This window comes from Symphalangus syndactylus, chromosome 13, assembly GCF_028878055.3.
Source record: "Symphalangus syndactylus isolate Jambi chromosome 13, NHGRI_mSymSyn1-v2.1_pri, whole genome shotgun sequence".
NCBI classification, from domain to species: Eukaryota; Metazoa; Chordata; class Mammalia; order Primates; family Hylobatidae; genus Symphalangus; species Symphalangus syndactylus.
Window position 1 is genome coordinate 118,787,633 of NC_072435.2, and position 13,626 is coordinate 118,801,258.

A 13,626-nucleotide genomic window follows, 5' to 3' on the forward strand; every position below is an offset into this window, starting at 1 on the left:
ATCACTACATCCCAAGGGGAGACTCTGAGTGATTTAAAGTTTGGTTTCAGTTCAATCCAATAAGAAACATTTATTGGCATCTATTTTATTCCTTCCATTGGGCTATGTCTGGGAAGTAGATGAGACAAGATAAGCAGAGAGTGTACTCATAGCAACCTCTATTTAAGTGACAAAGAATATATTTGATGAAGATTTGCCCCTAAGCACTTTTTTTTTTTTTTTAACTGGGCCAGGCGCAATGGCTCACACTTGTAATCCCAACACTTTGGGAGGCCAAGGCAGGCAGATCACTTGAGGTTCGGAGTTCAAGACCAGACTGGCCAACGTGGTGAAACCCCGTCTCTACTAAAAATACAAAAATTAGCCGCAGGTGGTGGCAGGAGCCTGTGGTCCCAACTACTTGGGAGGCTGAGGCAGGAGAATCGCTTGAACCCAGGAGGCAGAGGGTGCAGTGAGCCGAGATCGCGCCATTGCACTCTAGCCTGGGGGACAAGAGTGAAACTCCGTCTCAAAAAAAAACAAAAAAAAAAACCTTAGGGCTTGGAAGAGGCGCATACTCAGTTATCTGGAAAATGAAATCACCCCTTAAAACCCAAGCCCCAGATGGCTGAAGCTTTGCCATAAATATCATTTGGTCACCTCCAAAGGTCACATGCTGTTAACATGAAGCCAAGTGAAGGTTTTCAGGATGGACGATAAATAAATTTTATATTTATTTATTGTTTAGAGACAAGGTCTCACTCTGCACCCAGGCTAGAGTACAGTGGTGCAATCCCAGCTCACTGCAGCCTTGATCTCCTGGGCTCAAGCTATCCTTCCACCTCAGCCTCCAGAGTAGCTGGGACTACAGGTGCACGCCACCCACACCCGGCTAAGGGTAGTATTTTAGCAAGACTACTCCAAGGACAGCAGCCAGGGAGGATTCACAGTGACCATGGGCAGGACTCCTGCTAAGTGATAAAAGCAACGGCCTGGCCAGTCAGGCAACTTCCCCAGGGCACGGCTCTCTATCGGGCATTGGAGTATCACCCAGGTGCTAAAGCATTACTGCGTAGCTAACAAGGTTGAGAAAAACATTTACCAGAACTCTCAGGAATACCAGTAGACAGGGTTAAAAGAAGTTCTTAAATAAGCCACTTAGGGAGAGAGACAGAGAGAGGAAAGGTCTGATAAAGGGGCTCCATCCCTTGTGTTAGACTAAAACAGCGGCTCCCAGTTGTTTAGTTCACAGCAGGTAAGAACGTCAGCCCAAAGCCCATTCAAATTCTCACATCCATCCTGGCATTATGGGAGGCCAAGGCAGGTGGACTGCTTGAGGCCAAGCAAGCTCAAGACCAGCCTGGGAAACATAGCAAGGCCCTCCTCTCTATTAAAAAAGAACCCAATTCTCACATCCAGTTGCTTTAAATATAGTCCAAGTGAAGCTCTTTTTTAGCCAGTTAGAGCCTAGATACTTTATATACCCCAGAAACTGCACCCAATATCTGCTGGCTGTAGATAAGATAACCCTGGATCCCAGACCCCAACTGCCCCTTGGAGGTCTCTGACCCAGACTCCCCACAGTGCTGCTGAACAACATCACCTGGTCACAGAAATCCCCTCTAGCTCCCCTCTCCCTGGGAAGTTTCCTTGCCCTGTTCCCCTCCTTGGGGTGGCCCCAGGCCCTGCTATATCCATAAGGACTCTTGCTAGGAAGGGCTTGCTCTCTCCTGCAACCTGTCCACCAGCCTTTCTGATCCCTGATCAACTCCAAAGCTCCCCAGAGGCTGTGCTCAAGTGAAAAAAGACCATTGCTGACCTTCTTCAAGGTCAGTGGGTCTAGCTAACAGCCCATGAGACCTGCAAGTTTAGGGCCTGAGGCCCTGTGGAGTTCTTCCCCATACTCCCAGACTCAGCTCCGCCTCGGCCCACATGTCTATCCTCAAACCTGGCTGGAAGCTGAGGACACAGGAGAAAGAAGCAATGGCCCTACAGTCCCCAGGCTGCACCTTATCCTGTGAGGTGTGAAACAAGAGCTGGCTCGGCCAAAGTAGCAAGGGACCCGTCTGACACCTGGATGGACTTCCAGCTGGCTGGGAGGGTAGCACAGGCACCTGATCTGGGAAACTTATATACAAAAAGGAGAGAGAGCTTTATGTTTGAGGGAAGTTGGAGGAAATTAGGGTTGGAGACGGGAATGGAAAACTGAAGTTCAATGGGGGTTGTTTCTGAAGCTTCTTCACATGGTTCTTCATTGAAGCCCCAGCATCACCCAACTAGGAAGGCACAGCAGGTGCTTGGTGTCAAGCAGCACACCTGTGTGACGTGCAGCACCCACTCCGCCTCTGTGGGGCCTCAGGTGGGCTCCTTTACTGTGGGGCAAATGCAGTGACCCAGAATGGGCAAGTCTCATTTAGTCATCTAAATAGCATGGTCAGACACAGACTCTAAATGTTCTTCAGAAACCTTAAGAGTCTAAGCATTCTACCCTTTGAGAGTCTTAACCCCTCCGGGGTACATGACCTGCCCTGCTCATCCCCATGCAAATCAGTCCTTTCTCAGTCCTCTCAGATTCCAGGCCCACCAGGCACTAGCAAGGCAGGACCCCCTGAGCCAGATTCATCATGTTCCTTAAATGTCTCCATCTTCTCAAATAACAACCAGGGGTGAAATCTCACAGCCTGAGCCAGCACCCAGACACTGGCTTGGGTCTCTGATTTCAGAGGCTCTGTGAGCACGTGTCTGGAACAGACACCTAATGATGTTCCCCCACGGACAAGCTGTCAGGTGAGCTGTTAATTCCACAGGTGCTGTCCACAGCTCCGCTGGGATATTTCTGCGTGCAGGCAGAGGGACAGAGACAGAGAGGGAACACACAGCTGGAGGGCCCAGAGGCCCCTTGGAGGCTCCTGGCACCTGGGTGGAGCGGGGCAAAGCTTAGGACTGTGCAAGGGCAGCAGCCACATGGTGGAAGAGCATCAGAAAGTGCAAGTGCTCAGGATGCAATTCCATCAAGGCTGGCTTAGGGAAAAGCAACCGTGTTTCTGCCCGCAAGGAACTAAAGAGCTGTAGAGGTAAGTAAGTAGGTAAATACATGGATAGGAAGAAGGAAAAAACAAATAAATCGTTCTATATCTTACAGTTAAGTGCACAGGTGACTAATAGGAGAGAGGACTCAGAACTCTAAGAGTGACACAGAATGTGATGGGAGGTGACAGTTTGGAGCTCACTCTGGGATCTGACTGCAAAGCCTCACAGTGCCTTTACCAGCTGTGTGACCTCCTGGAAAAGCCCCTGTACCTGCTGAGCCTCGGTCTCTCCACATATAAAGTGCGGATAATACTATCTGACTTCTGGAGTTACCATGAGTGTCATCAAAACAAGATAAGTCGCTCAGTCTAGAGGGGTCTCAGGAAAGGCTTCATGGAAGGCGGAGCCAGGCTCTCTGAGATCCATGGGATTCTGCTCAGCAGAGCTGAGGGCGGGTGTGAGAAGGACTCAATCCAGTAAGAAGGAACAGCGTGAGCAAAGGCCCCAGGGCAGGAATGTGGGGCTCCATTGAGTGCCTTCCCACCATGTACCCCTGGCATGGCCGGGCTGCATCTTGGGGAGATGAGGTGGGGCTCTCTGAAGCATGAGTTTAGGGGCTTAGACATCCTTAAAGTCATCTAAAAAATAATTACCTGGCCAGGCACGGTGGCTCACACCTATAATCCTAGCACTTTGGGAAACCAAGGCAAGAGGATTGCCTGAGCCCAGGAGTTCAAGACCAGCCTGGGCAATACAGTGAGATCCTGTTTCTTCAAAAAATCATACAATTAAAAATAATTAGCTGGGCATGGCGGCAGACACCTGTAATCCAGACACTTGGGGAAGCTAAGGGCAGAGCTGAGGGTAGGTGTGAGAAGGACTCAATCCAGTAAGAAGGAACAGCGTGAGCAAAGGCCCCAGGGCAGGAACATGGGGCTCCATCGTGTTCCTACTGTGCACCCCTGGCACGGCCAGGCTGCATCCTGGGGAGATGAGGTGGGAGGATGGCTTGAGCACAGGAGGTCAAGGCTACAGTGAGCCATGTTTGCGCCACTGCACTCCAGCCTGAATCACAGAGCAAGGCCCTGTCTCAAAAATAAATAAATACATCAAATTCAAAAAAAAAGAAAAAATTATCTGATGTTGAAATCCAACTAACCAAAAAGATAAGTCAAAATGAGGTAATAAATGGAGAAATCCTGATGAACACAGCATTGATATTTTTGAAATCATGGCAATTATGTGATTGAACTGAATATCAAAACCTCAACACTGTACACAAATGATAATACAACTAAGACAAATTTGGAGAAGAACAAAGGTAGAAATATAGTTTCCTCAACTTCCATAGCATAGAAGTTGGTTCATTAAGTAGGTAGAAAAATTAGTGAGAGATGAACAGGCAGAGAATGGAGGATTTTTAGGGCAGTAAAAGTACTCTGTGGGATACTACAATGGCGGATGCATGTCCTCATACATTTGTCCAAACCCATAGAAAATACAACATCAAGAGTGAGCCCCTGTGTGATGTATGGACTTCGGGCGATGCCATGTCACTGCAGGCTCATTCATTGTAACAAATAGGGCACACTGATGTGGGATACTGAGAGTGGGGGAAGGGGCATATGGGAACTCCGTACTTGCCACTCAATTTTGCTGTGAATCTAAAACGTCTCTTAAAAAAAATAAAGTTTAGGTGGCTCACGCCTTAATCCCAGTACTTTGGGAGGCCAAGGTAGGCAGATCACTTGAGGTCAAGAGTTTGAGACCAGCCTGAGCAACATGGCGAAACCCCATTTCTACAAAAAATACAAAAGTTAGCCAGGTGTGGTGGAGTGCCTGTAGTCTCAGCTACTCTGGAGGCTGAGGTGGGAGGATCCCTTGAGCCCGGGAGGTGGAGGTTGCAGTGAGCCAAGATCGTGCCACTGCACTCCAGCCTGGGCAACAGAGCGAGATCCTGTCTCAAAAAATAAAGTTTATTATTAAAAAAAAATTAATGACTTTAACCTTTTAAAAGTTTTCCTCTCAGAAAATAGATTAGAGGTCACTAGGAGCTGGGATTGGAGGAAATGGGAGTAGTTGTTTAATAGTTACAGAGTTATTTGGGTGATAAAAAAGCTTTGGAAGTGGTAGTGGTGATGGTTGCTCAACATTGTGAATATACTTACTGCGATGAAATAGTACACTTAAAAACTTAAAATAAGGCTGGGCGCGGTGGCTCACGCTTGTAATCCCAGCACTTTGGGAGGCCGAGGCGGGCGGATCATGAGGTCAGGAGATCGAGACCATGGTGAAACCCTGTCTCTACTAAAAATACAAAAAATTAGCCGGGCGTGGTGGCGGGCGCCTGTAGTCTCAGCTACTCGGAGAGGCTGAGGCAGGAGAATGGCATGAACCTGGGAGGCGGAGCTTGCAGTGAGCCGAGATTGCGCCACTGCACTCCAGCCTGGGCGACAGAGAGAGACTCTGTCTCAAAAAAAAAAAAAAAAAAAAAAAAAAAAACTTAAAATAGCAAAGTTTATGTTATATACATATATATATATTATATATATGTACTTACCACAATTTTTTTTTTTTTTTTTGAGACAAAGTCTTGCGCTGTCACCCAGGCTGCGGTGCAGTGGCTCATTCTCGGCTCACTGCAAGCTCTGCCTCCCGGGTTAACGCCATTCTCTTGCCTCAGCCTCCCGAGTAGCTGGGAGTACAGGCGCCCGCCACCGCACCCAGCTAATTTTTTTTGTATTTTTAGTAGAGACGGGGTTTCACCATGTTAGCCAGGATGGTCTTGATCTCCTGACCTCGTGATCCGCCCGCCTCGGCCTCTCAAAGTGCTGGGATTACAGGCGTGAGCCACCGCACCCGGCCTACTTACCACAATTTAAAAAAATCAATAACATACCAAAACCATTTAATTGTATACTTTAAATGAGTATATGTATGGTATGTTATTATACTTCAATCAAGCTATTTTCAAAAGTTTTTCTCTCACCTTTAACCTTTTAGGACTATTATCACTTACAATAAAGAAATCTTTTTCCTCAGTTTAGCAACTCTCATTTCACTTAAGATACATGAAAATTGATACATTTGTCTGGTTAAATTCAAATAACATTAAATTTAATTTTTACCTTAAAAATTCATGTAGAACATGATACTTTTTAAAAAAAGATTATTAAATTTAATTTTTACTTTAAAAATTCATGTAGAACATGATACTTTTTTAAAAAAAGATTATTACTACTCTGTATATGTCTGTTTGGATGAAGAGTGTGGAATAAACATTGACTGAATGCTGGAGAGGGTTCCATCAGATAGATGGAATTTGCGGGCAACTTTTATCTGCATTTTATTACCTGATGTTTCAGAAGGCAGCAGCTGCAGCATTTGAGTGATGTGTGTGTAAACAGACAGAGAAGGGCTGGTAGTGCTGTGATTAAAATAAAATAATCAGCTAGACCTTCTGCCACCTCTTAGCTGTGACTGTGGGCAAATTGCTTAATCCTTTGATCTTTTATTTTGTCTTCTGGGGGTAAGAACCACCCCTGCCCAGCTGGGGTGTCTGTGGATTAAATAAGATGATGCACATGAAGTGCTCAGCCCTGTTCCAACCAGCGTTCAACTAGCAAGAGTGAACAACAAGGTGGCACTGCTGTCCCTAGCAGGGTCTGGAAGGCGGGTCCCTGAGACACAGGGCCTGTGGGCTTCCTAGGAGGGCTGCCTACCCCCAGGTGCAGACAATAAACCTAGGCCTGAGGGAGGGGCAGCCCTGCTGTGGTGCTGGTTGGCCTTACAGCCAGGCACGGACCTACTGGGGTGAGATAGGGTCCTCCTCACTTTCTCCCTGGTTGAGCTGAGGCCAGGGAGCACGGCAGACCCTCCCTGTATCAGAGCAGTGTGACTTGTGTGTCTGCCTCTCCCTGGAGCCCCCTTGGCCCGAAGCTGAACCCTCATTCAGACAATCTCATTACACCCAGTCCGGCTGCCTGGGTGCAAGTGAGACGGACACACATTTCATCTCGTCTCTGCCGGAGTCGTGACGGGTTAGACAGAATTATGTTTTACTGCTTTCTACAGGGCATCTTTTGGGGCCTGGCACAGACAGAGGAAAAAAGACACATACAGGTCTCCAGAGGCCCTTCAGGGAGGAAGGCCAGGGAAGGGGTCTGGGTGGTTGCCCACATGCACAGCCCACATGGCTCTGCTCCAGGGATGACGGGGACCCTTCCCTGGGCTTCAAATGTGGCACCTGGGCCCTGGCCCTTAGAAAAGTCTTCATGTTCCAGACCCTGGCATTCACGACCCTAGAAAGAACCCCCAGCCCCATGTTCACTGATGTCTTTGAGGAAACAACTGGCCAGACCATGTCAGAGTGGGGCCACTCAGGGAGGCCATGGAGCAAGAGACCAGCCGTGGGCAAGGCGCGAGGTGCAGGCTGCATCCAGACCAGGGTTCCAGGCACAGGCAGACGACCAAGAAGAGCTGTGAGGGATGTCACCCAAAGAATCAAGGGCATGGCTTCCCACCAAGACACAGAGCACCAGCTGGGCCTCCCAGGCTGGAGCCCAGAGATCTTCCTGAACCTCCCAGGCAGTAGAGGAGAAAAGTGACACAGAAAGAGCTTCAGGTTCAGGAGGCAGGGGTGGCCAGGCTGGAGGCATGTGATGAAGACTTAAAGTGGATTACTGGGATTTGGCCCAGGATGAGGGAGGGTGGACCGAGCAGGGAGGTGGACAGCTCCTTTAAGCGGAGGCCACGAGACACCCTGACTGGGAGGGAAAGCACGAGAATTGAGTTTACAGAACTTAATCTGTTTTTCCATGATTAGCAGGGGTCTGACGTCACAGATGGAATTTAGCAGTGAGGCTGTGCAAAGTCAAGGGGGGATGGAATCCATCCAAACGCAGTTCAGCTGCATTCTGGCTATTAAGTCTGGAAGCTACTCCAAGCCAAGCCAGCGGGAGCCCCTGCTTTTGCAGCAGTGGGAAGCGAGGGAGCCACCAGCAGGTCTGGGGGCCTGGGACTCAGGACTGTGGGTATCCATAACCTCCTTCTGCCTCCCTTGAGTCCCTCTCCTCTTGCTCTAAGAGAGCTTCCTTCTGCTCTCTGCTTCCCAAACCTACTGGTCCCCAATCAGGAGCTGAAGCAGGCAATGTTAAAAGCACTTCCTCTCCAGATGCAGCCAGACAAGGCTTCCCAGGCCTCCCCTAACCATCTATGTATATCCAGGGACCCAAAGCTCTGGATGAATGGGAGGCGGCACAGAGGGATAAGGGGCTGTTCTTTGTGTCCAGCAAGCAGCCCCTATGCTTGGGCTGGGGTTGCAGGAGTGTGTGGCTGCTCTGAAGGTGTGTGTTATGAGGTTAGCACTGATAAGCTGCCTCTCTGTGTCCTGGAGCTGAAAGCAGGAGAGGTCACAGACCCACAGAATCATCCAATCCCTGCCCCAGAGTAGTTCCACCTTTATGTGTTAGACACTGGGCTTCCAGCAGAGATTTCTTTTGAAGAAAGGATTTCTGGGCTAAGAAACAAGCAGAGGACCCTGCTGCAGGCCAACCCTCCCCTTACAAATGAGGAGACTAAGGCTCAGGAAGCAGGCAGAGAGCTGGGTTGGGAACCAGGACCCTGACTCCCAGCTTCTCCCTCCACCCAGCCACATACTCCCAGGCATTAGAAGAGAAAAGTGACACAGAAAGAGCTTCAGGTTCATGAGGCAGGGGTGGCCAGGCTGGAAGGGCAAGGACCAAGGAGACTTTGAGCAGGAGGACACAGCTCCTACCCCTGCCCCCCACAGATTCCTTGACACCTTTAAGCAGGACATGACTCCTTCCTCTAACGCTGGCCTGGGCACTGAAGAGGGGGTCCCAGAGAGCTTTAAAGCCCTGGGCACTGCTGCAGTTACCCCAAATCCCACAGAAAGTCATAAATCTCACCATTGTACACCTGGAGTGCCAAGCTGGGGCAACTGCCAAGCCACTGCAGGAGTTGGTCACCAGACCCCACAGCACAGCAGCCACCTGGGGGCACCGTGGGGCTTGCAGTGCTCTGCAGCTCCAGGAGCAGGAGTGGGATGCTAGAGTTATGAGGCATCGCTATGTAATGCCTCAACCCAAACAACAGCCCCAGAGAAGCAGTGGTGCAGACCACAGAGCAGGCTCCGAGAGGGCGCATCCTGCTCAAGGACTGCGGCAAGGCAAGGGAGCCCTGTTTTTATGACTCCTCCTCCCTGGCTGTGGCTATCAGCATAGCAACCTCAGTTGGGTGGAAAAGGGCACAAATGTGCATGTGAGGAAATAAGCTTGAAACTCAGAGCCTCCAAGATGACGAGTATGGCACGAAGGAGAATTATTTGGAACTCACCTCCTACCCCGGTCCTCTGGGGACCCTGCTGGTCACAGAGCTACTACCACCACCACACTGGCCTCCAGGGTTGGTGCTCCCCTAATTTAACACTGAGTATGGCTGGAATAAGGCTGGGCCCTTAAACAAAATGCCACAGGAGGCTCAGATGTGACAACAGAAACAAGCCCAGAGGGGACCTTGGCCCCAGCAGTTAGGGTCTAAGCTGTGGCTACAAAATCGTAGGCTGGGGTTTGCTCAGGGGCCTTCCTTTCTCACTCCTGGTCACTTCCCTGAGGCCACCACCATTTCAGCAGCAGCACCCAGACCATCCTCCTACATAAGAAGTGCCGGGGCTTTTCAGGAGGCCATTGGCCTTAGAAATGGCCAGTCCTTTAGGGGTGAAAGCTCTCAGCTTCTGAGGCATGCAGAAGGGAGGGCCCCCTGAGATGCTTAGAGGCTGAGAGCCTGTTGGCAGAGAGCTGGCTGTGCTGCAGACCCTGTCCCAAAGCAAAACTCAGCTCGATCAATTCTCCAGGGAAATCAGAGCTTTCCGGAACCATCCAAGACACCAGAGTTGATAAGAGGCACTGCTGAGATTTTCACCCGGGTTACTCCTGAACTGGTGATAAGCCCTTGTGATGACAGAGAAGATACATAATGAGAATACAAAGTCCCTTGAGTGCTTACTCCTCTGGGCCAGCCTTCAAAACTCTGACAGGACACCCCAGGAGGGCACAGCTCCTGCAGTCCTACTTCACTGATTCAGTTCCTTCACTATCTCCCACTCCTGATTTTATACCTTCTCTCCATCTTGAGTCTTCGTTACTTTTTTATTATTAATTTTTTTGGAGATGGAGTCTCGCTCTTTGCCCAGGCTAGATAGAGCACAGTGGCGCCATCTTAGCTCACTGCAGCCTCCAACTCCTGGGCTCAAGCGACCTTCCTGCCTCAGCCTCTTAAGTAGCTGGGACCACAGGCATGTGTACCATGCCTGGCTCCAGTCTTCGTTTCCTCAAATTCCCAGCATCAAACGGACCAACCCACTGCACCAATCCACTAGCTGCTGTTGCAATGCATGGATGTCTCTGCTCCTACTGAAGGCCAACTCTCTGTCACTGGGACCCATGCCCTCTTGTCATTCAGGGACCTTCTCCCGAAATGCTCCCCTCTCTTGTCTCCCTAATGGACCTCCCCATTCACCATCAGCATTCAAACATGCAAGTTATAGCTCCCATATCTGCAAAACCAGAACAAAACAACAAGCCATAGCCCCCCTCAACTCTACCTTCTTGGCACCATCCCGCTTCTTTGATCCCCTTTATAGCAAATCCTCCACAAGCTTAGCTATACTTGCTGTTTCCATTGTCTCACCTCCTGATCTCTTTCCAACCCACTTTGACCACCCCCACTCCACTGAAACCATATTGGTCAAGGTCACAAGTGACCTCCATGTGGCTAAGTCGGCAGACAATTCTCATCAAATTCAGTCTTTCCTTAATTCCTGCATTTAACACAAATGGATTGAATGTTGGCTGCAGATGCCTCCCCATGGCTTGTGAGCAGGTAGGCACAGCCCTGGGATCGAGTTTTTCCCTGGACAAGGTTCTCCTCTTTACTCAGCCAACATACCTCCCAATAAACTTCCACTTGGAGCCCACCATGTGCAAGATTCCAGCACTGAGGCTCTCAGCCAACTTACTCGGGTACCTGTTAGTTATCAGCTGCAAATTAGGAATTTTTGTTGTTCCAAAACAACAGCTGGTATTGTGCAGCCTGCAAGGAGCTCTGTGGGGCTAACCTCAAGTCCGGAGAGGCACAAACGCCATGCTGGAGTCTCAGTAGCCAGTGTCCCTAGTCCTGTCTCCTTAAGCCCACCCTACTCATGGTACCAAAGGTGCACCGGCCCACCACTCTGAGCCCCCGTGGCTCCTTCTGCAATAGCTATGGCTGAGTGGGGTGCAGACCCAGCCGTCCCTCGGTGTCCCAGCGAGGGTGTCACAGCCCTTTAGCTCAGAGAAATTGCCCACAGCTCTCTGTGATGCCTAAAACAGGGTTTCCCAAACTTGCCACATTACAACAGTCAACTCCTTAAAGACACAGATGCCAGAGCAGCTGAACAGTCAGAGACTTAGTCCCCACCCCGACCCTGGCCCCTCATCCTTCATGCATCCTGTGAGGAGGAGGGTGTAGGAGAAAATACACAGTCTGCCCAGTCCTGCCTTTCCTGAAGGCATTCCCAGTGTGAATGGCCCCCTCCTGTAAATGGTGCCAGGGTCTCATCAGACCCCACATCCCAACAGCCCCCACCCTCTGGCGGGCACATCTGGCAACCAGACTCTTCTGCTCGCTCCTTGGTTTATAAATCTGGCCCATGGTTTTACACACTTGGGCCCTATTAATACATTGTAAGTGACTTAATCCTCACAACTCCCCCGAGTTAGATGTATTGTCCCCACTTATTTAAGTATTTTATTGTGATATAATTCACATGCCATGTAATTCACCCCGTTAAAGTGGTTTTTAGTATACTCACAGAGTTGTGCAACCATCACCCCTATCTAATTCCAGAACATTTTCCTCACCCAAAAAGAAAGCCCATTTCTCATTAAGCTCATTAAGCAGTCACTTCCCATTGCCCCAGCCCCTGGCACCCACTAAGCTGCTTTCTGTTTTGATGGATTTGCCTATTCTGGACATTTCCTATTGGTGGAGTCATACAATATGTGCTTTCTGTGTCTGGGCTTTTTCGCTTGGCATCATGTTTTTGAGGTTCATGTTGTAGCACTGAGAGAACTTCATTGCTTTTTATGACTGAATAATATTGTGCTGCAAGGCTATTAGCCCCATTTTTATAATTAAGGAGACCCAGGGCTTTGTGTCATTATGGTACCTTGCCCCTATTACTCAGTAAGTGGTGGAGTCAAGTGTATCTTACTGTACAGCCAGGATAGTAAATAGCTTAAGAATTGAACCATCATCTTCTATACTTAAATCAATTTATATACATATGCACCCCTAGCATTGATAATAGCATTTTATGACTTACAAATTCTTTTAGCCTTTTTATTCTTGCTTCTTCAGAATGACCTCCCAATGTGGAAAAGGTAACAATGCCCCCATTTTTGGAAGAAATGAAAGCCCCCAAAATTTAAGTGGTATATTCCAGGCTAAAGCTATGTATTGATGCGTGAATGGTGGCTGCACCTGACTCTGGATACAACACAAGCTAACAGAGCTGCTTTAATGCTTTTTAATAAAGATGCGTGATTTAGAGAAACAATTTCTGGTTTTTTCTTTCAGAATATTTTGTAGTAAGCACAAACCTTCTGGCTGAGGGAAAGCCCCACTTAAAGTTTATCAGAGAGTGGTTACTTGTTTTTATTCTAATGTTCTTAAATGATCTAGGAAATAAAGGTCGATATCTCTTTCAAAATACAGGCGTCTTGGTTGCAGCCCAAATCAGCTGCATTGCCAAGGGAGAGACCTGGGAATAAGAATTTTTAACAAGTCCCCTAGGTGGCTTGGATCAACAGAAACATTTGCCTAGAAGCCAAAGCTCCACAGTCTGGCAAATAAAGTCTTTAATATTGTCATCCCAATACCAATCCCCTCTTTCAGTAAGAATTCTAGTACTTTGAACTCCATGCACCTAACAAATGTTCATTAAGCACCTCTTAGGGTCCAGGTTCTATGATGGGTGCTAAGGATACAGGGGACCAAGACAGGCCTCAGGGAGCCTCCAGGCTCCAGGGGAGACAGACATCACATAAGTTATCAAAACCTAATGAGAAAAAAAAGGGTAGGGGGAACCTGATGGGAAATACTATTTAGCCTCAAAAAGAGACAGAATTGGCCAGGTGCAATGACTCACACCTGTAATCCCAGCACTTTGGGAGGCTGAGGCGGGCAGATCATGAGGTCAGAAGATCAAGACCATCCTGGCCAACATGGTGAAACCCCGTATCTACTAAAAATACAAAAATTAGCCAGGCATTGTGGTGCACACTTGTAGTCGCAGCTACCAAAGAAGGTTAAGGCAGAACAATCACTTGAACCCGGGAAGTGGAGGTTGCAGTGAGCCGAGATTGCACAACTGTACTCTAGCCTGGGCAACAGAGCGAGACTCTGTCTCAAAAAAAAAAAAAAAAAAAAAAAAGGACAGACAGACATCACATGAGTCATCAAAACCTAATGAGAAAAAAAGGGTGGGGGGAACCTGATGGGAAATATTATTCAGCCTCAAAAAGGAAGGACATTCTGACACATGCTACAACATGG

The 13,626-nt window shown here is 48.7% G+C and overlaps 1 protein-coding gene across 4 annotated transcripts in view; it reads right to left on the reverse strand.

The window, feature by feature from the left end:
• The window catches only part of PITPNM2 (phosphatidylinositol transfer protein membrane associated 2), a 145,367-nt gene that overhangs the window by 51,691 nt on the left and 80,050 nt on the right, over positions 1-13,626 (reverse strand). The window lies entirely within an intron of this gene.